The sequence below is a fragment of the Chelonia mydas genome, chromosome 13, assembly GCF_015237465.2.
Source record: "Chelonia mydas isolate rCheMyd1 chromosome 13, rCheMyd1.pri.v2, whole genome shotgun sequence".
NCBI classification, from domain to species: domain Eukaryota; kingdom Metazoa; phylum Chordata; order Testudines; family Cheloniidae; genus Chelonia; species Chelonia mydas.
Window position 1 is genome coordinate 10998701 of NC_051253.2, and position 27141 is coordinate 11025841.

Sequence of the window (27141 nt, forward strand, 5' to 3'; positions counted from 1 at the left end):
GGCAGACATAGTTGGCTGGAGATGGGTGGAGAAATCTGTTTATAGAATAAAACATGAATAAAAAGCCTTTGGGGAAGAAGACAAAGTCCAAGAACACACATACAGTGCACTAGCTGCTTGCCACGTTGCATTTTGTGACTTGCTGCAGGTCTGGAGGTAATTTTTCTACAGCTGCTAGGATCCAGTTGTGGTGCAAGTGTTGCACTTATGGACTGAAAGAACACAGCAGCATTAAGGCATCTTGCACTGATGCGCCATGTACCTTGAAACAGACAGGCAGGGTAGTGGAATTCTAGAATCAAATAGATGTGAAGTCTCAGTTGTGGTTGTGTTCCTAGTCTACCTACAGACCACCTGATTCCAAATTTATTGTATTTGACGACTACCAGTTTTTGCTTCAGGGATTTGACACAGCTGATGGGAACAAAGCAATGAATCAGTAGAGGCCAAAAGCACTGAACTAAGAAAAATACGTAAATAAGGGAAGGACGGGCGCCTGCTCTCCCTCTTTTCCTTTTCATTGTCCTCCTTTCATTTCTATTCCCGCTGCGCGTGCACACACACACACACGCGCACGCACACACACACACACACACACACACTAAAGAGATGACAAGGGATTCCCTCCCTCCCACCGCCCCCCCCCCCCAACACCAAGCACACTAACATTTTACAAGACATAAAGGTGGGTGCAAAAATGCTATGCAGTTAATACAACAATTGCATTAACCGCTGTGACTTCCCACTTTTAAAGGTTAGTGCTCTTACAGAACAGGGTAAACATTAAACAAAACAATGCAATGAAACTGCTAGGGATGAGAGAAGATGGAAGGCAGGAAGCAAATGGGAACCGATTCAAACTTCTCAGTGAGAGACTTTCATTTACTCTGGTTTGATTTTGTTCCCTTTATTCAAAGGGTCCCTGAATCTGCAAACACACGCAGTTCTACTGAAGTCAACGGGACTACTCATCTCCTCAAGTTAGACGTAGGTGTCAGTGTTTCTGCAGGACTGGGATCAAACAAAGAATGGTTATACTTAATTATTTTGCCTTATTTTGGTACGGCATTTAAAAAGGCAAAACAAAAATCTAATAGGTTTTAGTGTTTGTTTGGAGACAAGGTGGATGAGGTAATATCTTCTATTGATCTGAAGAAGAGCTCTATGTAAGCTCTAATGCTTGTATTTCTCACCAACAGAAGTTGGTTCAATAAAAGACATTAGCTCACCCATCTTGTCTCTAATATCCTGGGACCAACACAGCTACAACAATGCATACAATTAATGTACGTATGTTTGTTTTAAAAAAAGTCAAACATAATCACACTCTTCTCCAAAACAAATGAGGTTTTATTTAGAAAATTTTCTCAATGTATTTGCTAAGTGTGCATTCATGAAAAATTCCCAAATCACACCACAAAAGCTATATATTTAATATTACATTCAGATTTTCAGTCAATCTTTCATATTTACATTCACAGATCCTCAAGCTATCAGTATCACAATAAAGTGATAATGGATTCTGAAGTAGTGTAAAACTCCTACAATTAACAAATTGCTAGGTAATCATCACCATCTTTACTACAGGAATACTTCGACCCCCTATTTGTGTTTTTGTTGCCATGGCCCTGTGGTATGTCCTGTAAACAAAGAATCTTATTACACAGCAATGAATGTATCATCTCATTTTGTGTTTTATAATGTTTACTAAGCATAAATTTTCCATAGCAATGAGGTGCCTCACTCTTCAGGAAACTCAACTTGCTCATCAATAGTTCAGCCAATATCTGATGTACAGTGCAATTGTTTTTAAAAAGTGCTACTTCGTACCACCTTTTATTCAGGGATTTATAAAGTATAGTGAATTCATCTCTTCACATAAAAACACTATTTTCACAAATTATACAAATATTTTTAGCCTACTGAGTTCTGAAACCACCACCACCACCCATTCACCACTGCTAGAATTATTTTTAAAGGAACATTGCCAGGTTAAAAATATTTTCTAATTTAAAACAGCTTTTCCTCTTGTATTAATAAGACAGCTCAGATTTTAAAAACTAAGAATTTTAAAAATCACCTACATCTCACCATTAATGTTGATTGTTTACTTGTACACAATATTCAGCTTTAAACTGAAAACATATTAGTTTGTGTGCTAGCCCAATCCCCAAAACTGCAAGGGAATGTTTATATCCCAACCAAATCTTTTCATGGGGACAGATTAGATATAATATCATGGAAACTTTCATGTTTAATTTACTGACAGCTCTATGTGTCTTCTCCACAGCTTGTGGTATACACAGATCCATGCGGGGATTAAAGGCACCTTTTAATACTCAGTTTATAACATGGTTTGGGCCAGTCCGCACAGCCCAGAACAAAGGGTTAAATTCTATTGCGGTTGTGCAGTTTTAACAGTAGTTATCAGACGCCATTGTTTTGGCTATTTAAAAGGATGGGAGGAAAGCTGTATCCATTTATCACGAAGGCTACTAAAATCTGTTTGAGGAACCATGGAAAATATTACCTTTAATTTCAAAAAGGGAAGAAAGTCAAAACACAAACCACCTTAAAGCTTAAGAGACTCAATCCTTCCTTGAAGTCCATGCCTAGACCCTGATTAGTAAAAGCATCCCTATTCAGTAAAGCACTTCATGTGTAAGTGTTTTTCTGAATCAGTGCCCTAATGATTTTCTATTAAAGAAGAAGACTACTATTTTTTTGTTTTGACTTTATAATGCTTTATCAAATCCTACATAGCCAGCAGGCTACCAAGCAAGTTGACTTTTTGTAGTCTGATTTAATTGCAACTTTTATTGCATTTTAGAACCCAGGAACTATATGAATATCCATCTGTAAACTGGGTATAGGGACCTTTTGAAAAAACTTACAACTTCTACATTAATATTCCAAAAGCTTTACTGGTGGCAGCAAAGACCAGGAAGTCAGTTCACTCTTTGTGAACCAATGTACGCTTTGCTAGGAGGAGGGGAAGAAATCAGACTGTTAGCCTGAAGGCATTAAATAAAATGTGCTATGGTAATTATTAAAACATGGTCATATTAATAAAACGTGTGACACGACTGTTCTACTGGTTAAAATAATTGACAGAACAAAGTATTAGTTTCAACCTCTCATTAATCACATGTTCAGTTAGAACTGCTGGCAGGTTAAAAGTCATGTACTGTACTATAAAGGAATGGGTACAGTACTGTCGGTGTTAAGAATACTAATACTACAAAGAAAAAAACAAGTTTAAAATCAGATACTAGAGTGTTTTACTCTTTCTACAAAACAATTACTATTAAATATATCCTATAAAGAGACATGATAAAGAAAAAAAAATACTTTTCTCCATATGCTATGGCAGGCCTTCAGTGAGACTGCTGGAAAAACAAAACCCAAATCCCTCAGAAATTCAGAGTAACAAAACTGTTTTAATTATTTTTTCCTTAGAAAGTTAAAAAAAATCCATTACAATGTGCCACCATCATTTCAAGGTTCACAAAGTACCTAAATTCTTTTTTAAAAGTGATAGAGAAACATTTTCCCAATAAAATGGGGACTGCACAGCAAATTTCACAGCCTGATTATAAAAACATTTTTAGTTACCAAATGTGTTATAAAAGATGCAGTGAAGAGGTGATTAGTAGCTGTTTGATGTACTATACCTTGGAGTCAAAGTAAAAGCCTTTGATCAGAGAGTACATAACAAAGAAACACTTCTAATGAAGGTGAAGTGTATTTATGAAAGTGGATTATGATGCTAGTTAATCCAGGCATGAAGACCACCTAAAGCAGGGATGTTCCCTGAAAAACATAATACATTTAGGCCTACTGTAATGTGAGTACAATAATTAAACCTCAACATTGCTTATATAAGCTATGCTGACATTCATTTTTAACGGATGTTTGCTTTCTTTATTGCTGAGCCTGCCTTAAAATCTGCAAGAAATGAATAGAAGTGTCCTAGGCATAATGCATTTCCTTTGCTTGTGAAATAGTAGTATGCCCTTCAGTTCCATTAATGTATTATTTGACCAACAGCCAACCTGTCCAGAACCCTTTAAAGGGATTGGTAGGATACCTGATTGGAAACAGGAACTCTTCCCTGTGATCATTGAGTCCAGATTATGTAACTTTTCTCAAATAGAATTAAACACACTTATTCATTATTCTCGGATGCTGCCAATTTACTGTAGCTGTCAGACTGCACTATAATTTACTAAATATTTATATGACTGCTGCAAACAAACAGCAAAATTCCCTTTAAATCTACATTGCCAAATAGAACAACCAGAGGGATACATACTTTGTTTTAATATACCGTATTAATTGACTTCGGCTTCCTCTCAAGGCTGTTAACCTGGCTTTTGCCACTTACAACGGTCAATGTCTTAGGCATTATTGCATAAATATCTCAACTTCTGAAACAATGACAAAATTAGCTCACTGTCCTGAATTGCTTACATGACCATTCCACTAACTTGTGGGGGCGAAAAAACTACCAATTTGTACCTGGCAACACTATGTTTCCAGTTAAACAAACTAGTTGCTAAACAAAAACAGTACATACAACCAGCATAATTTTTATAAAAGTACCCAAAAAAGCAACTTCACTTAGCTCTCTATCACTGAAAAAAAGATATGTACCTGTACTGAACTAACAGAATATCAATTTGTTTTCATATTTTACAAATGAATGGAAAGGCTGAGAATCACTAGCAGTGGAGCACACCCCTCTTGTGTGCTTACAAGAGCTCATCACAATTGGAAAGCAGAAGAATAGCCTCCTGCAGGTAAGGAATAATCCATATCACAGCACTCATTTAAAAATAGTATAATTTTTATATTACATATAAATAAAATATTGTATCAGCAGATGTTCTTTGCATCTGAATTTACTGTAGCTGTACATAGTCATTTTTTCAGCTATACTAATGTGCTAGTGTAAGGGAAATCATGGCTCACCAATCTACTAGAATTCTTTGAGGGGGTCAACAAGCATGTGGCAAGGGGGATCCAGTGGATATAGTGAATTTAGATTTTCAGAAAGCCTTTGACAAGGTCCTTCACAAAAGGCTCTTAAGCAAAGTAAGCAGCCAAGGGATAAGAAGGAAGTTCCTCTCATGGATTGTTAACTGTTTAAAAGATAGGAAACAAAAGGGTAGGAATAAATGGTCAGTTTTCAGAATGGAGAGAGGTAAATAGTGATGTCCCCTCAGGAGTCTGTACTGTTAAACATATTCATAAATGATCTGCAAAAGAGGGGTAAACAGTGAGGTGGCAAAATTTGCAGAAGATACAAAACTACTCAAGATAGGTAAGTCCCAGGCAGACTGTGAAGAGATGGTGTCCCTAGCCTCTGTTTGCCAGAAGCTGGGAATGGGCGATATGGAATGGATCACTTCATGATTACCTGTTCTGTTAATTCCCTCTGGGGCACTGGCCACTCTCGGAAGACAGGATACTAGACTAGATGAACCTTTGGTCTGACCCAGTATGGCCGTTCTTATGTTCTTATCAGTATTCACAAAATGTATATTAACATTTATGTAGTCCTCCTATGAAAGTTGATAAAAAGTAAAATATGCACCATTTTTGAGTTTGCCTAAAATATATCCAATATATACCAAATAATACATCCAAGATCTACAGGATTAGGACTATAGGCCATGAAATTCATCAGTGTTATGAAGATAAAGACAACAAAATTAAATTAGGGTACATATTTACAGAAATTTCCTAAATTACTTTGTGATTCAGCAGTAAGCCAAGTTTTGCAGCCTGGCTTTACCAAAATTCTTCCATTATGCACATTATGATAAGATTCTAAAGTCCAAAGAGCTTTCTGTTTTGAGTCAAAGTACTCTCTTTTATAAACACATGACTAAGACAATGCAATAGGTTAGTTTAGTTTACCAGCACCCTGTCTATTTGAAATATGTGACGGTCACCAGAGGATGAAAAGGTTGCATATACAAGTACATGAGAAGGAAAGACAATGAGATTGAGAAACAGTGTATAGGAGAGATAAAAGACACTCAATAGAGAAGGGAGAGATTTAAACAGAAGAGAGGAGATAAAAATAAAGAGTCATGGTCAGAAACAGCACTATGTTAATGCACACAAGGGAAATTTTAGTTCACGCCAGCATAGTCTACATGGGCCAGTGTGCATGCAACACATTGGTGCACTTTAGAAATAATACCCTTCCAGTGTGCACCACTGCTCTGGGGAGACAAGCCCCTAAGTATTATTTTACTAATGACACCATGCTTATGCCTCAAAAGTGTTGTAGACAGCTCACTGATCAGATCATATCCCTGCTGCTGCTGGATCAAGAAATGTTGTTCCTTTTCCTATATTATTTCCTACTTCTATTTTCTTCCCTGTCCTACAGAAATTCCCTTCCACTCAACATTCTGCTCTCAAACTAAGGATTTTGCTTTTCTGTTTTTCATTAGTGATTTTAGATACCAACTGTCTGCCCTATAGGGCTAACAAGTTCTGAATTGTTCTTTGCTGTCCCATAACAGTGTAAATCGGAACCTGTATTAGCTAGATTGTTCACTTTCTCTGCTCATTTTACTCAATTATAAATAATGTCTATTTCAAAAAGATGTTTGAATAACTTGATAAAAATATACTTAGATTTAACACATAGTTAAAATTGATCATACTACAACAATTTTCAAATGGAGCCAGCTTCAAGTGTCCTGGACTCAGTTGAACATCAAGTCTCACACTTTTTTACAGGCTACTGCTTGCCTCTCTTCCTGCCTCTTAAGGCTTGTCTCTAGGGTAGGGTAATGCACTTTACACAGGTGTGATTTCTAACGTACACTAATGTGTTGCACATTAACTGGCCCAGGTAAACCCGCGTGGTATGCTTTAACGTAATGCTGTTTGAAACACGTAGGGAACCATTAGTGCACATCAGCAGGGTCTACATGGACCACTTAATTGCCAACACATTAGTGCGCTTTAGAAATCACACCTGTGTAGAGTGCATTACCCCACCGTGTAGACAAACCCTGGCTCAATTTCCCGATTGTCTTTTCTCAGTTTCTCTGTGTTCTGTCACCCATCTCCCGTCTCTTTTCCAAACACAATACACAGCAAAAATCCCTCCACCCTCTCAGCCCAAACTCCTGAGCAGGTTCACAACCCCCTTTTGGGTTAGGTGTTGACAAGTAATGGCGTCTTAATTCATGCTGTGCATTTAAAACTCTTTGGTAAAGTATAAGCGATTCTCCAGCTAGAACTTGTCTGTATGGGGATGTCACCTCAGATTACTTTGTTCATTTTAAGTAAACTATCTCGAAATGAAGTGCAGCAAATTAACTATATCGAAATGAAGTGCATCCAACACTGATTTATTATGCCAGTTTAAAAAGGTACTTTTATTGTTAAACATTAGGTCCATACAACTCTGTGCTCATTTAAATTAACCTTGTAGCATTCTGGGAAGATATCTCATGGTGCAGCATTCCACTGTTCAGCAATTTCTCGCAGTGCACTGTATGGGGTGCCTACCGGAAGTGACAGGAATTCTGGGAGTTGGAGTCAAACTAACAAACTCCTAAGATTACTCTCCACATCCCATAAATCATCTGTAGTTTGCCAGTGCCATTTGTGAACAGCTGTCAGGTAGCATGGACACCACACTGCCAAGTGCAACAACCATGATAGTCACTAATAAGAACAGGATGATGCACGCGTATTGGCAGTCACGCAGCTGGATGGATTTGGCTTGGAGTCTTCCGATGCCGCAATGATATGGCTACAGGTGGAGGAGAAGCAATTAGATGAAACTGAGCAGTTACTTCTGCAGGGGCATTTATCTGGCGCAGCTTTAGTTGGTGGAGCACCGCTTATGGGCTCAGGCAGTCAGCGCTGACCAGTGAGACAGGACACTGCTGCAGAACAGGGACGACTAGCAATGGCACCTAATACTTACTAGCAGAGCTCCCCATCTGCAGCATTTTCAGGCTGGCTACCAGCAGAGCTGTCCTCCACGGCTGTTTCAGTCTGCTTGTCTGCATGGGATTCATGTAATCTCTGAATCTGCTGTGCCGTATATTTCTTGGCTGCCCAGGAAAAAATCTCCTGTGGTTGGACCCCATGGTATAAGTAGGGTCATGGTTGCCTTCTGTGGAGTCTTGGGTGCTTGGCACGCTGTCTTGGTACTTGTGGTGTTGTCTGGGATGCTTTCTGGATAACTATCCATCATATCATTCTTGGGTGCCGTGGTGACATTGCTTGCAAAAATGCACTCCCAAGGGCCAGCATTTAAATGGAGAAGTGACAATCAGTCATGACCCTGGAGCAGTGGAGGGCACACAAGTACAAAGACTGGCCAATCAAGCTGTGAAGCAATGCAGTATGGGATAGCAGTTGCGAGGACTACCAGCAGTGGAGTAGTTAGGAATGGGTCCACACAAACCTTAAAGTGAACAGACTCACTGCGAAGCTAAATTATTCCTGTTTGGAGGAGGATTATTTACTCTAGCCTAAAATGCCAAATAATTTGCTTTAAACAATGCATGTGTGTGGGTGCAGGGTACTGTAAAGTAAAAAACCCTAAAATTACTCCAATGTAACATCCCTCTGTCCCACATGCCACTTGTGCTAACACCACCACTATTTTCAGGGCAAGACGTTATGATTTTCAATGTCTCGATTTCTTAATGGATTATAATCTTCATTACCTTAAATACTTCCTAAATATAGCCTTACAACACGCTAGAGAGTAGATTTTGAAAGTTCTTGCCTGTCAAACTGATAGGTGACAAAATACAATTTTATCTTCTGATTTTAAAAGGAAATGTCTTAGTTGGCCCACTGAAAACATACAGATTTCAGAAGGGTAATTTTCAACGGACATTAACCTAGAAATAGGAAAAAACAGGAGGTAGATAAGTAAGTACAATTTACGACTATACCAAAACCTGGGCAAATTCTCCAAAACAAGGTTTCACAAATATTCACTTACATTTTTCCACATGAATTAGCTATGGTCACTCTCGCTCCCTTTTTGTCCCCGTCTTTATGTGCAAAAAGGGTGCTAGATGTCTAAACACTAAGATGGGTAAACTTGAGTGCCTGGTATTCAATGAAGATATTGATATAACATCACAGAAACTTGGTGGAACAATGATAATCAATGGGACAAAGTAATATCAGGATACAAAATCTACAGGAATGACAGAGTAGATCATGCTGGTGGGGAAGTGGCACTGTATGTAAAAGAAAGCAGAGTCAAATATAGAAATAGTCTTAAATGACTCAAACTGTACCACAGAATCTGTATGGATAGAAATTTCATGCTTGAATAATCAGAGTATAGCAGTAGGAATATACTACCGACCACCTGACCAGGATGGTAATGGTGACTGTGAAACGCTCAGGGAGATTAGAGAAGACAAAAACAGAAAACTCAATAATAATGGGGGACTTAAACAATTTTCATATTGATTGGGTTCGTGTCACTTCAGGATGGGATGCAGAGATAATTTCTAGACACTATTAATGACTGCTTCTTGGAGCAGCTAGTCCTGAGACCCAAAAGGGGAGAGAAAATTCTTGATTTAGTCCTAAGTGGAGCCCAGGATCTGGCCCAAGAGGTGAATATAGTTGAACTCCTCGGCAATAGCAACCATAATGTAATTAAATTTAACACCCTTGCAGGAGGAAAAATACCAAAGCCACTTACCACAGTAGCATTTCACTTCAAAAAGGGGAAGTGCACAAAAATGAGGAAGCTAGTTAACCCGAAATTTAAAGGAACCATCACAAGAGTGAAATGCCTGCAAGCTGCATGGAAATTTTTTAAACACACCATACATAATACAGGCTCAAATTAAAGGTATACCCCAAATTAAAAATAAAACAGCAAGAGCACCCAAAAAATGCCACCATGGCTAAACACAGTAAGAAAGGCAGTTAGAGGCAAAAAGGCATCCCTCAGAAATTGGAAGTAAAATCCTACTGAGGAAAACAGAAAGGAGCATAAACCCTGGCACGTCAAGTGTAAAAGTATAATTAGGCAGGCCAAAAAATAATTTGAAGAGCAACTAGCAAAAGACGCAAAAACAAACTGCAAATAAATTTTAAGTACATCAGAAACAGGATGTCTGACAAATAACCGACAGGAGCACTGGATGATTGAGGTGCTAAAGGAGCACTCAAGGAAGACAAGCCCATTGCGGAGAAGCTACGTGAATTATTTGTATTGGTCTTATTGCAGAGGATGTGAGGGAGATTCCCAAACCTGGGCCATTCTTTTTAGGTCACAAATCTGAGGAACTGTCCCAGACTGAGGTGACAATAGAGGATGTTTTGGAACAAATTGATAAATTAAACAGTAGTAAGTTATAAGGACCAAATGGTATTCAACCAAGAGTTCTGAAGGAACTCAAATATGAAACTGAAGAATTTCTAATTGTGGTATGAAACCTCTTGCTTAAATCAGCCTCTGTCCAGATGACTGGAGGATAGCTAATGTAACACCGATTTTAAAAAAGGCTCCATAGGTGATCCTGGCAATTACAAGGCAGTAAAACTAAAAGTTCAGTACCAGGAAAATTGGTTGAAACTATAGTAAAGAACAGAATTATCAGACATATAGCTGAACACAGTTCATTGGGGAAGAGTTAACATGGCTTTTGTAAAGGGAAATCATGCCTCACTAATTAACCAGAATTCTTTAATGGGGTCAACAAATGTGGACAAGATGATCCAGTGGACATAGTGTACCTGGACCTTCAGAAACCTTTTGACAAGGTCCCTCACCAAAGGCTCTTAAGCAATGTAAGCAGTCATGGAATAAGAGGAAAGATCCTCTCATGGATCAGTAACTAGTCAAAAGGTAGGAAACAAAGGGTAGGAATAAGTTATCAATTTTCCGAATGGAAAGAGGTAAATAGCAGGGTCCCTCAAGGATCTGTAATGAGACCTATGCTGTTTAACATATGTGTCAATGATTTGTAAAAAGAGGTAAACAGTGAGGTGGCAGAGTTTGAAGATGATACAAAATTACTCAAGATAGTTAAGTGCAAAGCAAACTGCTAAGATTTACAAAGGAATCTCACAAAACTGCAAAATGGCAGATGAAATTCAGTGCTGATAAATGCGGAGTAATGCACATTGGCAAACATAATCCCAACTATATATACAAAATGATGGGGTCTAAATTAGCTGTTGCTACTCAAGACAGATCTTGGCATCATTGTGGATAGCTCTCTGAAAATATCTGCTCAATGTACAGCAGCAGTCAAAAAAGCTAACAGAATGTTAGGAAACATTAGAACAGCGATAGATAAGACGACATTAAATGTCATAATGCCACTATATAAATCCATGGTATGCCCACATCTTGAATACTGTGTGCAATTCCAGTTGCCCTATCTCAAAAAAGATACATTAGAATTGCAAAAAGTACAGAGAAGGGCAACAAAAATGATTAGGAGTATGGAACCACTTCCACGGGAGAAGAGAGTTAAAAAGGCTGGGAAAAAAGATGATTAAGCGGCGAATGTGACAGAGGGAATAGTGTAGAGAAAGGGAATAAGGACGTTTTATTTACTCCTTCACATAACACAAGAACCAGGGATCACCTGATGAAATTAATAGGCAGCAGGTTTAAAACAAACAAAAGCAAGTACTTCTTCACACAACTCACAGTGTACCTGTGGATCTCATTGCCAGGGGATGTGGTGAAGGCCAAAAGTATAACTGGGTTAAAAAAAATTAGATAAATTCATGGAGGATTAGGTCCACCAGCAGCTATTAGCCAAGATGTTCAGGGACACATCATCATTCTCTGGGTGTCCCTAAGCCTCTGACTGTCAGATGCTGGGACAGGATGACAGGGGATGACTCACTTGGTAACTGCCCTGTTCTGTTCATTCCCTCTGAAGCATCTGGCCCTGACCACTGTTGGACGACAGGATACAGAGCTAGATGGACCACTGGTCTGACCAAGGACGGTCATTCTTAAGTTCTTAAGGGGTATTTTTCAATTGAGTTCACGAGATCAACTTAGTTTAAAGCGAGCAAAAAGCCCCATTGAGATGCCTACGGTGCCTAAAGGACAACACAGCCACCTCATGTAGCTTCAGACGTGTTAGCTGACATCTTAATGAAGCTTTCAATTCTTTAAGCTAACTCCACTGAGCTAAACACACCCTCTTTTTGCCCATCAAGACATACGCTTTGTGTTGCTTCCTCCAAATATTTAAGTGGTTGAGGTTTACTGACATGAATGTTTGTGGAAAATGAATTTAAAAGTTGCATGCACAAGTATTCATGGAAATTCATACATAAGAATAACTGGACAAGAAAAGTTCTTTCAAACACATCCTATCAGGGAGCAGAGAGGCCATACCATGTAATTGATCTAATTAATCACAGCTAGCCAAACCAGCTCAGTTGTTTGCAGAAAGCTATACGCTATTAATTCACTGAGGATTTTTTAAAAAGTGGAGAAATCACCATCTGTCTTTATATACTCTGTAAACAAAGAAAGATGCTAAATCCAAATAAATTCATCATGAATTATTCACTCAATTCCAGTTATGACTTCAGTCTGAAGGGCAGTTGTGTTTTCCTCAAAAGGAAGATATAACCAAGACGCTCACCCTATGGATTCTGTGGTAAGTTTCTAGAAGTCCCCTGCATTCTGCTGGAGATTCTGCAGCAGCTTCAGATCCAATTTTTAAAAACTGGAAGCTTTTATTGAGCATGAAAATTAATAGAACAATTATTATATCACCTCTGCTATTTAATTTGATCTTAAAGTCCGTTTATTTTTCATGAACCCATTTTTAAAAAAATTTCTATGTGCTATAGAATTTAGTGTTCACTTCTGTAATGCAGTTATGTTTTAGTCATCAGGGAGAAGCAGTTGCACAGGGGATGTGAACTTTTGGCACCTTGAAAGGTGTGGGAGGCAGTTTTAGAGGTGGGGGATAAGTATGTTAGCTGGAATTAAAATGATCAGCAGTGAAATAGTTCATGTCAATTAAAATTGTATAGTTATATTTCAAAGTTAACACTCCATTGAGATGAATGGAACATTTCCTATTTCTCAAAGCTGTTTTAGGCTGTCTGAACACTCAAGCAAGCATCACTGCTTTCTTTACCACCATGCACCTAGAAACTTGATTTTGGAGCACAATTCTGAATCAAGGCAGGATTCTGCAGTAAATTCCAGAGATTCATAATTGCATAGAGCAACGAACCCTAAGTACAACTCTTACAAAGATTTTTTTTTTTTAAATGCAAAAATGCCTGAATTAGAGCCCTGTGCAGGACTAAAAGCCCTGCAGTGAGACTGGGATCCTGCAAGTCCCTCAGGACCCACTGCCATAATAGTGGGAGTAGGATTAAATAGCCTGAGCCCTATTTACACAAATGCTTACAACCCCAGTAGTAATGGGGCAGTTGAAAATTAGTTCCAGTTACCTTAGTGTTTTGAAAGCCGAGATTCATAGCCATTCTTATTAACGTACTATGCCATATATGTAGCTGTCAGTATCTTAAAAATAAATTAATGTCTAGTTATGATTTACATGGACACGATTAAAAAGCTAAATATCGTTAAAAAGCTATGTTCATTAAAATTATAGATAAGGCTCTGTTATTGTTTCAGTGAAAACAAAAACAAACCAACCTGTTTACGTGGAATTACTACTCAACAGTACAAATTCATTCTGTGCAAAAACTTGGCAGGTAGGGTTATAGTTTAAAAACTGTGCATGTGCATTTGTGCACCCACTTAGTATATGCAGTTATTGTGACTGCACATGCAAATCATGTTTCCAGCATGCACAAATGAGGTAATTAACATTCAAAATAGGCATGTAAATGAGCTGTTCTGAAAATCTGGCCAATAAATTTCAAGTCCAATACATAGAATTCCAAATAATTTTATAAGAAACAAGTCCATAATGTGGGCACGATGCTGACAACTTTGGCAGATATCCAGTGAAACCCTTTAGCACACATTTAACTTTAAGCTCATGAATAATTCTACTGACTCTAATAGGACTACTCATGCTTAAACCTGGATGGTATTGGGGCCACAGCACTCTGTACCTTGCAGGATCAGCCCTTATTACATGGGCTATGTTAGATGGGAAAATAAAAGAATTATCACAAAGTTAGCTATTGAATATGAATGTTATTCTCCTCAGAAAGCAAAACTTAACTGCAAGTTAAGCACATCTCTCTTTGTGTAAACATGGAGATATGGGCTATTCTACAGACTGGGAATATAACCCAAGAATTTAGTCATAAAACTTAATATAAAAACTCTCACAAGGAGGAGGTTCTCATCTCTTTGTATACCTTTGTTTTTCTTTTACAGCCCAGTATTATTCCCACATCTACACAAAACTGGATACGTTCGCTGGAGGGAAGTAGTCTTTGACAAATTAAGCTTATTCCTCTAAATAAAATAGTAGCAAATAAAATAAAAAAAAGTTTGCTATACAATAAACTCTCAGACAGTCCTTGCTTATATAGATATCAAGGTAATATGTCAAAATGAGGCAAAAAAAAAAAAAAAAGGTGAATTTAGGAATATTTTCAACCGTTCAACTCTGATCTGCTGTTGCCTCAGGTATTTAGCACACCCATGTTATACAAACTCCTAAATATATAAACACAATATGTGAGGAAAGTCATATTTGAGTAAAGGACCAGATGTGTTTGTATTTTTAATTTAACAATTATTTTGATCAATTCAACACTCAACATGTATTACCAAGAACATACCGCATTGAGATTTTCTAGTTTGAAAATTCTATAAAACATCAAAGAATAGGCTGTTTTGTTGGTCTCTGATCAGCATTCTCTAGAATGCTATAAATTTCTGTTATCCAAAGGAAGGCGGTGAGATTTTTACCATATTATAGAAACAGACTTTCTAAAAACATAAATAAAAGAAAATGGGACATAATGTTATCCTACTTCCGTACATGACGACAAAACAATTGTTTTTGTGTCGGCCCTAGATTATATCTTCTGCAACTTCCTCAGCAATGGAATGGTACACTTTTTAAAAAGAACTTAGAATTCAGAGACAATTCCCTCAAAGTAACATTTAAAAACAGACTGTTTAGAATCTAAACTATTGATAGAGTCCCTGTAATTCTGGGCAGGATTTTCCATTCATTAAAATAGTGTAGCACTCAATTTACTCTTTATTACAATACCACCGTTTTTCCAATTTAGAGGTGTTTCTTTTTTAAACCATTCATTTATTTAGGAAGTTTTAACAAGGTTACAAGTCCTTGCCATGTAGCTATGAAAGACAATACAATAATCATTACAATGGTGAGCTTTTGTTCAAAGAAACATGATCTACCTGCTACTGAAAGTGAAGCCGCCTACCCTCTTCCTCCCTATCCCTTCCTAAACCCCAACGCTAGTTGTGTAAGCAGTGAAGAAATCTGAACTGAACAAACAGTTGCTGAGTTATCTTGTGATTAGTGTGTTTCTGTAATTAATGATCCTACCCCTACCCTATTCTCCTACATCATCTCAGGTAATCTACACTTGGAGCTAGGGCTGTGACTCCCAGTTCACACAGATATACTTACGTTAGCGCTCACCAAGCTAGCATGCTAAAAATAGTAGAGTAGCTGCAGCAGCACAGGAAGCCGTGAGCAGAGGCATGGGCTAGCCACCCTGAGTACAAACCTGCCTGGACCCTATGTGTATGTCTGCACTGCCATCAGACACCCATGGCTGGCCCGTGCCAGCTGACTTGGGCTCACAGGGCTATTTAATTGTGGTATATATGTTTGAGCTTGGGCTGGAGCTCTGGGACCCTCCGACCTTGCAGCCCAAGTTAGCGGGCACAGGCCGGCTGCGGGGTTTTTATTGCAGTGTAGACATACCCTGTGGGTACATATTTGGGGCAGTGAGCCCATGATGCCACTTGTCAGTTTCTGTGCTATTGCGGCTACGCTACTATTTTTAGCATGCTAGCTGGATGAGAGCTATTGCAAGTATCTGTCTATTCAAGCTGGGAATCACAGCAATAGCCACTTACTATAGAACCATTACCACAGTATCTGAATACCTCACAACTCGCCTGTGAGGTAGGGAAGTTCTATTATCCCCAGATGAGGAACTTAGGGACTGACAGATTAAGTAATTTGCCCAAGGTCACACGGGAAGTCTGTGGCAGAGCAAGGTTTTGACAGCAGGTCTCTCAAGTCTCAGGTTAGTGTCCGAGCCAGTGGGCCATCCCTCCTTTCTTTCTAGTGAAGGTGCAGACATCTGTTTCTTGCAACTTTCAGTTTCCACTGATTAGTCTAGATATTTTTGTTCTAGATTTAAACACCCATACAATTTGGAGGAGTTTGGAACATAATCCTAAATGGAGTTCAAACCCATCTCTTGTTTATTCAGTGGGATATGACCAAGTTCTTGTATAGTCCTGACCACTCAAAATTCCTTGCCACTCACAAATCTTTCATTACTATACAAAAGTGAGCAAGTAACCCCCTTTCCAATTTAGGGGGGAAAAAAACTTGTGTTCTAGCAATTCTGGATGGAGAATCCTGGAATTAAGTGCATCACTTGGGAAACATCTACATTATGAGCTAGAGATGTGATTCCCAATTCATATACACATACTCACACGGGCAAGATGAGAGCTAGCAGGAGTATAAACAGCAGTGTAGCCACAGTAGAATGGGCTGCGGCATCATGGCTTAGGTGTGCCAAGTACAAGCTCACCTGAGACCCATGGGTACACACTCAGGATGGCTAAACAGTTTTCAAAAAGGAGCCTAATGCATCCGATGAAGCGAGCTGTAGCTCACGAAAGCTTATGCTCAAATAAATTTGTTAGTCTCTCGGGTGCCACAAGTACTCCTTTTCTTTTTGCGAATACAGACTAACATGGCTGCTCCTGTGAAACCTATTCCCTACTGAAATTCACTGGGAATTGAGCACTTAACTTCCTCAGAGTCTTCTGACAATCCTAGCCTTATACATTAGGAGTTGCTCACACTGGTCCAAAGGGTGCTTCACAGATAAAAATTGTGGGCACATTTCCTTATTATATTCAATCTCCATATCTTTATATAGCATGGGTTTGTCGCTGTCAAGCTGATGAAATTTCTTGCTTACTTCTGTGCAATAAAGAGCAACTACATCATGACATGATCAATGATACAGGAAAATTAAAAAAAAAAAAAACACCCAACAAATAGATGGTCAGCTAGTCCCATTAAATAGCCTTTGCAATCCGAAATCAAAACTTTTGCACAGAGATGTAGGTCTAAATATGCGGATTCTACTGCTGTTAAGAAACACTCCTCTTCTTGCACAACTGGTGAAGCCATTGTTGATACTACATTTTTACTGAGGTGAGGCAGTTGGATAAGAGACCACAAAAACACGGCAGCCAGGAGCTACGCTCAGAGTGCATTTCTTGCTAGGGGAGGAGTTCTGATACTTGTGAATGGTTCCTAAATAAGCTACCATGCTGGATTACTGCTGGGGGGGAGGGATCAAGGATTGAACAAGACTCATAGAAGGTGGAACTCAAGCTGCCATGCAGGTCAGGCATGAACAGGCCACTCATTATGCTTTAGAAACTAAAATTTCCTTTAGAGAAATGATATCTGCAATGACAGTTAGATGGCACAAGTCAACTCTCTTAAGCCAGAAGCATCAAAATGTTTCTACTGTTGGGCAAAATTCATCCCCATGTACGTGGCGATCACAAGGGCTACTCAAGTTTCAATTAAGCCTTATTTTGAGTGCCTGAGTTGTGGTGGCCCTCTGTACAATGGTAAGTTTTCATCCATTAGACAATTCTTGTCCCTGTTTAAACATCTTGAAGATCTAAGTACAATAAAGTTGGTTCAGTTACAAACAATGGCCACTAGTATAGTCAAGATGAAACATGCCATATCCTCCATCAGAAAAAGGAAGAAATAATTGCACTTAAAAGTGTTTAGTAGCAAGTGCATGAGCAAGCACAGTGTTCAAATGTGTTCTAGAAGAGTCAAGGGAAATTTGTAATTATTAACATGAAACTATACAATTGAGAAGGTATATTTTTTCCTGGTACAGGATGCAGTCATCTTTAAAATCTCAATTCTGATTTTTTTTTTTAAAACCTACTACTGTTACAAGTAACACTTAAGTTTAATAAAACCCAAAGAGATTAGTGCGGAAAATTCTCTAGTTTTTTAGATTGGTTCTTTTATACATTTGACTGCACTTTTTAGAGAGTCAGTTTCATTCTTTTTTCTGAATAGTCAGTTTCTCCTGTTTTGTGTGAGAAGAGAAATTTTTTTAAAAAAAGGAAAATGTGATAGTAAAAGCATACAAAAGAGGAGGAGGATTCTGGAACTCGTATAGTAAACCCCAAACAAGGTTTAACTCTACATTTGTAACTGATTAGATTTAAAGTTGATGCTGTTCCATTGATACATCCCATGTTAAAAAAAAAATCAACTAAACTTATGCATACACAAGTCTCTGAAGAGGAATTCAGAAGGGACAGACAAGACAGCACACTGGGAAACGAATACATTTGCTAATGGATCTGCAGCCAGCTCTAAAACTTGAGCAACGAAGTGGCAGAAGAGATACGGTTAAAATAGGGCATTCTATTGGAGAAATATATATAAAAACAGAAATCTCCACTTTTGAGAAATATGTAATATGTACAAGCAATATTTTTCAATTCAAAAGCACAAATTATTTGTAAGAAATAATTAACATACTTTCTTCTGATGTTCAGTAAACCTTTATCATACTAAATAAAGATATCCTGACAGTGGAGAGGCTCTATAAGCTAATGCTACAGACTGCAGAGCTCAGGTTCTCTAATGTGTAAACTGTCTAGCTAGGATTAGGATTGCCAGGTGTCCGGTTTTCAACTGGAATGCCCGGTCGAAAAGGGACCCTGGCAACTCTGGTCAGCACTGCTGACCAGGCTGTTAAAAGTCCAGTTGGCGGTGCTGCGGGTCTAAGGCAGGCTAGTCCCTATCTGTCCTGGCACCGCACTGCACCCTGGAAGCGGCAAGCTGGTCCGGCTCTGAGGCAGGGGGACCCCAGGCTCTGTGTGCTGCCCCTGCCCCGAGCACCAACTTCACACTCCCATTGGATCACAGCCAATGGGAGCTGGGGGTGCGGTGCCTAGGGGCAAGAGCAATGCAAGGAGCCTCGTGGCCTCCCTGCCTAGGAGCTGGGCCATTTGGCCGCTTCCGGGGATCAGTGCTAAGCCAGGACAGGTAGGGAGCCTGCTTTAGCCCCGCCGCATCGATGAGCGGGAGCTGCCTGAAGTAAGCCCGTGCCCCAACCCCCCACCTCATCCCTGAACCCCCCCCCCCAACCCGGAACCCTCTCCTGCACCCCATCCCCAGACCTACCCTAGAGCCCTCACCCCCCACCGGCACCCTCCCCCACCCCAGAACCCCTCCGCCCTCCAAACCCCTCAATCCCAGCCCAGAGCATCCTCCTGCACCCCAAACGCTTCATCCCCAGACCCACTCTAGAGCCCGCACTCCCATCTGGAGCCCTCACCCCTCCACAACCCAACCTCCTGCCTCAGCCCAGAGCCACTCCGCCCCCGTACTCCGAACCCCTCAACCACAGCACGGAGCACCCGCCTGCATCCCAAATCCCTCATCCCATGCCCCATGCTGGAGTCCTTACCTCCCCCTGCATCCCAACCCTTTATCCCAGCCCGGAGACCCCTCCTTCACCCTGAACCCCTCATTTTTGACCCAACGCCATCCCAGAGCCTGTACCCTTTCCCACACCCCAACCTCCTGCCTCAGCCGAGAGCCCCCTCCCATACTCTGAACCCCTCAGCTCCACCCTCCAGGCCGGACGCCCCTCCTGAACCCCAAACCCCTCATCCCTGGCCCCACAGCAGAGCCCGCATCCCCAGCTGGAGACCTTGCCTCCTCCCGCATCCTAACCCCCTGCCTCAGCCCGGAGCCTCCTCCTGCACCCTGAACTCCTCTTTTCTGGCCCCACCCTGGAGCCTGCATCCCCAGCCTGAGCCCACACCCCCTCCCACACCACAACCCCGAGCCAGCCCAGTGAAAATGAGCTGGGTGTGGAGAGCGAGCAACAGAGAGGGGGGATGGAATGAGCAGGGGAGGGGCCTTGGGGAAGGGGTGGGGCAAGGGTGTTTGGTTTTGTGCGAGTAGAAAGTTAGCAACCCTAGCTAGGATTCACTTCTCATGCAACAAGTGAACAGATCAACCCCTTATACTGTTATTGTTTGCCCTTGTCTGGTGAGCTGGATTTTTACCGTTTTTTAGGAAGGCTGCTCAGAAACGATATCACAAGATCAGTTAATTATAATGACTTCTCTGTGTCCAGGCTTTAAACCATACATATTTACTTGGGATACTTGTTTGAATAGGTAATATAGCCTCAACATAAAAGAAAAAGACAGCCATTTTATCTATGAAGACCACAATTCAATTAAGCAGGAAGAACTCAGAAACTACAGCAATAGATACTAGTACAAGCAAACCCAGAAGACTGGTAATGTCCTCTAGCCACCTTTCGCTTTGGCTGCTCCTGTTACAGTTCCTTTTTGGCAATATTTTCAGCACTGGTCCAACTATTCCACAACAGGTGGCGGCAAGCCTGACAACGTGAACACCAGATTTCAGAGGGAAAATACACAAGTATTAGCCAGTAAGCCAGAAACCTCACAAAAATGGTTTATTGAAATGGACTTTGTCCCTGGGTGTTCTAGAACAGTAGTTCTTAAATCTCTGGGTAGCATAGCAGATTTTCAGAAATTAGCAAAGTGCACAGCCAAGAATTAGAGCCCTTGAACCAGTGGGCCACAACAAGGAGCAGAACAGTTGTCATAAGAATAGCATGCCCCCCTGAAGTAAGTTCTTTAGGGGGGCCCCAGTTGAGGGAGTCTCTTCCCCAAGCAATATGCTGATATCCAAATTAAAATGAAGAAAAAAAATGTAATCTGAGTCATTGTTCAGGCTGCTACTGAGGTATCAAATGGATGTCAGTTTTCTCTTGAATACAGTATTTCCCTCACTATTAAAACCACAGCTATCTTGCTCCACAATTACCAGTGTAAAGAGCATATACAACGGGCTACAGTGATTTTTCTATTCTGTATAGTAAAGACACATGGAAGCAGTGGAGATAAATAACATTTGTAGACTTCAATTTGCTTCAAGGACATATTGCACCTCTTCTTGTGAAGGTTCCTTATCATTTAGCAGTTCTCAAACAGAACACATCATAAGCAACATTTTTATAGTACCTGATCAAATAGGGGAGTCATGAAACCTGTAAAAGTATTGTACCATTTACATAGAAATTTTAGTTCTGATGAAAGAAAATACTTTCATTTCTGACAACTTCAAAGAAACAGTCATTGTGGGAAATCAACTAATTTTAGTTATGTTCTATTACTGTATTATCTATTTTTAGTTACTGGATACAGTTTGATTGTTTAATAATCCTGAAAGTCAAAAATATTCCCAAAGCTAAAACAGGCCCAAAAGGTTGATTTTGGAACAGTAAAAGTCCGATCGCAGCCTGGGGTTTGTGTTCCATTTTTCCTGCCCCATTGGCAAGTAATGTTGTGGGTTCTATCAAGAATCATAAAAGTAAACATATGCTATCATCAATGTTCTCAATATATGACTGAATTATTTACAAATATTCAGATTATCAGGATTTTAGAAACGGCTCAAAGTTAATAACACGGACCCTGATCCTACAAGGTAAGGTCCATTTGGTTTCTGAAGCCACCCTACTCCTTGGGCTTCAGAGCCTGAGCTCCAGCCCAAGCTGCAACTTCAAAGTGCTTTCTACACAGCTATTTTTAAGGGGCAAGTGCAAGCCCCAGTAGCCCAAGTCCAGCAAACCGAGCTGAGAGGATCACTTCCATGGACTCCAACACACTGTGTAGACATAAATAGGTCAAATTCTTCCCTGATTTCAGTAGAGTTGCAGGGATGACCTTGATTCAGTATCTTAGTTTTTCAAACACAATACAGATGTGCCTGACCTAAATACTCTAACGGGCACCGCAGTGGACATTAAATTAAACTCCACAGTAGGAGGGAAAAAATACATTCTTGATTTAGTTTTACATTTCCTTTGCTGTATCACAGCAAACTATTTTTATCTACAAAAGCTTAAGAAGGCATGACTGCAGTGGACACCAGCAAGAGTTTGCAATTATGGTTTTTAAGAGCATAACTAGTACCCACTGCTAAACTTTTAGGTTAGCCTTGACTAGATCACTGGATGTTACGAGGTCTCTTCTTTTAGAGAATTAAATTCTTGTTATAAAGGCCTATCACTGTGCCAGGCATTGGATTTGCAAAGCACTGTATTTACTAAATATTTTTTCTAAACTCCTGGCAAACATCAGTGCAGAGATTTCACATGGACAAGGTCCCCTCACAAGGGACGAGGTTATTGGCAAGCTATCATCTTAGAGGCGGTGACACTGACTTGCCTAGCCACAGTTCAAGGTGATGAGCTAGTTCAGCAATATCACAGTAAGGTCTGTCTTAAATGTAAGCCCCCCCCCTGGCAAATTACCACTCTCTTTAAAAGCCTCTCATAATCCTGTTCATAAATTGGAGGGACATTACAATGCTGTTATTTTATGTGCTGCCAGTATCCTTTCATCTCTCCATTAGAAATCTGTATTACACTCAACCTGCCTTTCTGCTTATTGCATAGTTATCTTCTCCTTCCTTAACAGAGTTTGCCATTGCTAATGGAGAGGTCTTGAACAAGGACATTCATTATTTCCTTCAGACAACTGTGATTTCTTTCGGGCATTAATCTACCTTCATCTGTATTTATAACATTGAGAGAAGAGTAGAATCAATGGGAAAAGAGGAGAAAAACGATATTGGGAAGAAAGAATTATTACACTATGCTTATACAACATATTATCTAATCATGTAATGCTTCTTTTACAAGTTATTTAAAATTTATCATAATTTTTGCTATGCTATTTAATATTCTAATTTTACAATTTTAGAAATGAGCCATTTATAAGCTCTTAACCCTTTCATTTATATGTGATGATATTTTAGGACATTTTAAGTATCACAACTAAAACAGACTTGTCTCTTCAGCACATTTATGCTCTTATAATCATATCCACATTAGGAAAGTTGTACTAGCACAGCTGAAGTGAAACAACTTGTGTTTGTAGAAAAGACCTAACATTTCTACAGGTAGATAAGAAAAATAAATAAGTTACAGTTCATAGTGAGATAGTATGTAATATAATGGGGTTTTCAGGCACTAGAGAAATCTGAGAAATAGCTTTCTTGATGTTTAACCAATATGCATTAATCAAAATACACAAATTCCATTATAAGTTGTCCCGTTACATTCACAATTTACTATTTGTATATTTAAATGCACACAGTTGTAAAAAAATTTATAACAGAAATCAGCCATTCATTAAAACAATATCTCAAGAGAATGTGTGCTCACTATGAAAAATTATTAAACAATAAATAATTTAACAGTACAGGTTGGACATATTTATTGATTCAATTCGATGCTTCACGGGTCATTATGTGAGTACAATAACAGAACTCAATTTGTCATCAGAATCTGATCCTGCTTGGTTTGACTCTCATCGGGCTCCATGTGGTCACAAGGCTTTGTCTATGCACAGAAAGCAGCTTGCAGGATCTGGGCCCTATTCATTGCACCCAAGCATTTATGCAGAGAAATAATATAAATGAAATATCTGTGGATACTTTTTAAAACTCATCTAAAAAAGTCTCTTTAGTTATTAATCCTTTCATTTTATATTAAGAAAAAAAGAATGATGAAATTAGTAAATGTGATTTTATTTTTAAATCTGTTACGAACCTTGCCTTCTACAGATATACTAGTAGTTGAGGTATTTGTTGTTGTTTTCAGAGCTCCTCCTAGTACCAAAAATTTAAGTTGACAAAAAGTTCAAAGTAATACTTGGAAATAATTAATATTGACCACACCACACCTTTAAGCGGAGGGGTGGGGTTGTCCATCTTGCCAGAAGGAGAGGGAATTGTGCTTTACCAGCAGCGGGGAAATGAGGCTCAAAAGCTGCTGCAAAAGCAGGAGAGAGTCAGCATCCCCAGGGACTGGAAGGGCTGGGGAGTTCAAAAGGAGTAAAACCGGCAGGGGAAGCCCCTTTTCCCTGAACCAGGTGGCGCAGCACGCACCTACCCTCCCGCCCCTTGAGGTGGCAAAATACACGTTTGGTCAAGACCTGCTGTGGGCATCATGCTAGCTGCTCCTTTCTAGGGGACCTGGGAAGGAATTTTTTTCCTCACCAGCAGGTTGGCCTAGGTGGAGTGGGGGGTTTTCAACTTCCCCACAGCGGGTTGTTATGGTGAGTCGGGAAGTGTCTGTTCTGTCGTAGCTCATTATGTGAGGGTGGGGTGGATGTGCAGTACAAGTATTCCATAGGGAAGGTATACAGTGACAGGATAAAGGGCATAGTAAAGGACTTAAAAAGGAAGTATTGGTTAAAGGAGCGGAACAGGGGGTGGGGGTTCAGGGCTCCTATGACTGGTATGGGAGGGAGACAACCCCCCTTTCTTATAGCCCACCATAACCCTTGTTTGTGGCAGGGAAGGGATGGTAAGGTCCAAGCAATGGGTTGGCTTGGGGGACTGGATGGAAAAAAACAGGTGGCTGGCGGAAGCCCCCCAGGTAGATATTGAACGAACATGGAGTTACCTGCCCTGTATAATTTTCTCTCCTGGGTATAGTCCCATACATCTAATAATAAAGTTGCAGCCTAATGAAAACCATATCAAGTGCCTCCTCTCCTTCTTTTAGTATAGCCGGACAATTGTCAATGTGTATTTAAAAAACAAAACAAAAAAACAAACGCTATTCGTATTCTGAGCTATCCATGAGTTCAAATAAAGCAACAGTGTACTTTAAAAAGGGAAGCTGTTTCTCAGCCAGTGGGCAAAGCACAAAATTTTGGCAATGCTTGTCTTGGAGTGAAGACTGTACAATGAAAAGATGCCTTTTTATCAATGGAAAATATAAAATTTTGTCAATTGGATTGAAGGGCTAAGAGCCGTTTTCCAAGAGGATCTTTTGGCAAGTTACTCTAGGGAACAAAAAAACTCTAAAGGGATACAAACAGTTTAAACTTAATATCCCTATCTGGAGATTTAAGTGGACCTGGGTGTGCATCCTTCTCTCAGCTTTGTTTCACCTGTGTAAAGGAGGAAATGTGAGACTTTCCTCTGAAAGGTTCAATTTCTACAATTTATAATCTTGCTTTGCTGAAGAAATTTAACAGAAAAAGAAAAAAAAAAAAACTTTATCTCTCCCCCCTCCACCAAGTACATATTCATAAACAGGTGAACTTTAACAACACCTTTTAAGATGCAGAAAGGTAATGTTGTAATACACAAAGACCCTTGTTTGATAACATTTTAAAAGCAAAAAGACAATTACGAAGTGGTCTGATAATATGTCTAACGAAAGCTGTAAAATTTAAAGAAATTCAACATACTGATCTCTGCTGCTTCCCCACTGTACCTGGGTATCATCTAATCAAGAAATCTGGACCTAGTACACATCAAGGTAATGAAAGTGATCACTTGTAGGGCCCGCATTCTTTAAAATGGAATGAAATGTTCCAAATTATATGTTTGAATGGGTTATCTGTAGTTCGTGCTAATGAAAAAATATGAGCAAAAGTCATAAAAAAATTTTAATGGAATCACTCTAAGCCTAGTAGAAAACCACATTAGGACTGAGATTTTTTCAAATGCTGTACAGTCATTAACTAGTTAAAACCTCACAACTTTCCTAGGAGAGCGGTTAAGTATTAAAGTACATCCAAGGTGTGGCATTGTATCAGTGTAACACATGCCTTCTGGCAGCTTATGCTTACATAATTATGACTGCTTCTCCTATCAACTTCATTCTTGTGAGGACAAACTGAGTATTCAAAAAATAAACAAAACACCAAACCATGACAATACTGAACTTTACAAAATGGCATGGAATTGACAGAGTAATCCTGCTGGACAACTAGCAACATAAGCTGTGTACCTGTACCTGGATACCAGGAATATGAAACCATGAACTGAAAAATTAAAATAACTATAGTCATGCTGAATGGAGATTATGATGTGATGTAGAAGTTTGTATGTTGTGCCTCAGAGCTTACTCAAAATATCTATTTGACTTTGCTGCACATTTATTATTATTTTCCCATTAACAAAGAGAGGAGAAAAAAATGTCAACTGGGTAATTTTCCCCTCAGGCCATCAACTCTTACATCCAGTCATTAATATCCATGAAACGCCCCAAGTACCGATCATCAATCATTACGTATCATCACACCGGGGAAAATCTTACTACACATCTGTATTGACATCGTAAGCACCAAATTTCTAACACAATTCCTTGCAATTTTAAAAGTTCCTCTCAGTATCAGGAGATACTACGGGTACAGCAAAGTCCACCTTTGGACCAAGTTAACATCTTCTGAAATCCAGAAGCTGCAATTTAATAACTTCCCGTTCTTCTGCAGCTTGAAGACATATTCAGGGCATTTAAAAATATTAATAACTTCTTGAAGACGGAGGAGGAAGTAAGATGTTGGCACCCAGCCAGAGGTTGTCATGTAACACCAAAGATTCTTGAAGTTAGAGTACTTAAAGAACTCAAAAAAGAGCTCCTTGCATTAAACAAGGTGCCACTATTCTATTTCTCCTAAAATTATACATCCACAATTTGGCTCTGTAAAATGTTTACAGGTTTACTCCTGGGCTCCCACAATCCAACTTCTGGGAAATATGAGGAACAGCATTCAAATGGTCTTAAGAGGTCAACCAAATGAGGTGATTTCCACTGAAGTCACTGGACACTTAGTATCTTACAAGAATGGCACTAAGGGCCAGATTTTTAAATGTATTTAGATGCTTAGATATAGAAAGATGCCAAGTGGGATTTTCAGAAATGCCTAAGTGCGTAACACTCATTGACTACAAAATTTCTGACTAGCTGTTAGTTATATCTTTAGGCACATAAATACCTTTAAAATCTGCCTTTTAGTATTTTTAAGAAAAGTACAGTTAAAATGTTTCTTTT

General features: G+C 39.5%; 1 protein-coding gene across 6 annotated transcripts in view; it reads right to left on the minus strand.

The window, feature by feature from the left end:
- The window catches only part of GNAS (GNAS complex locus), a 255492-nt gene that overhangs the window by 97645 nt on the left and 130706 nt on the right, over positions 1–27141 (minus strand). The gene's annotated exons all lie outside the window — the stretch shown is intronic.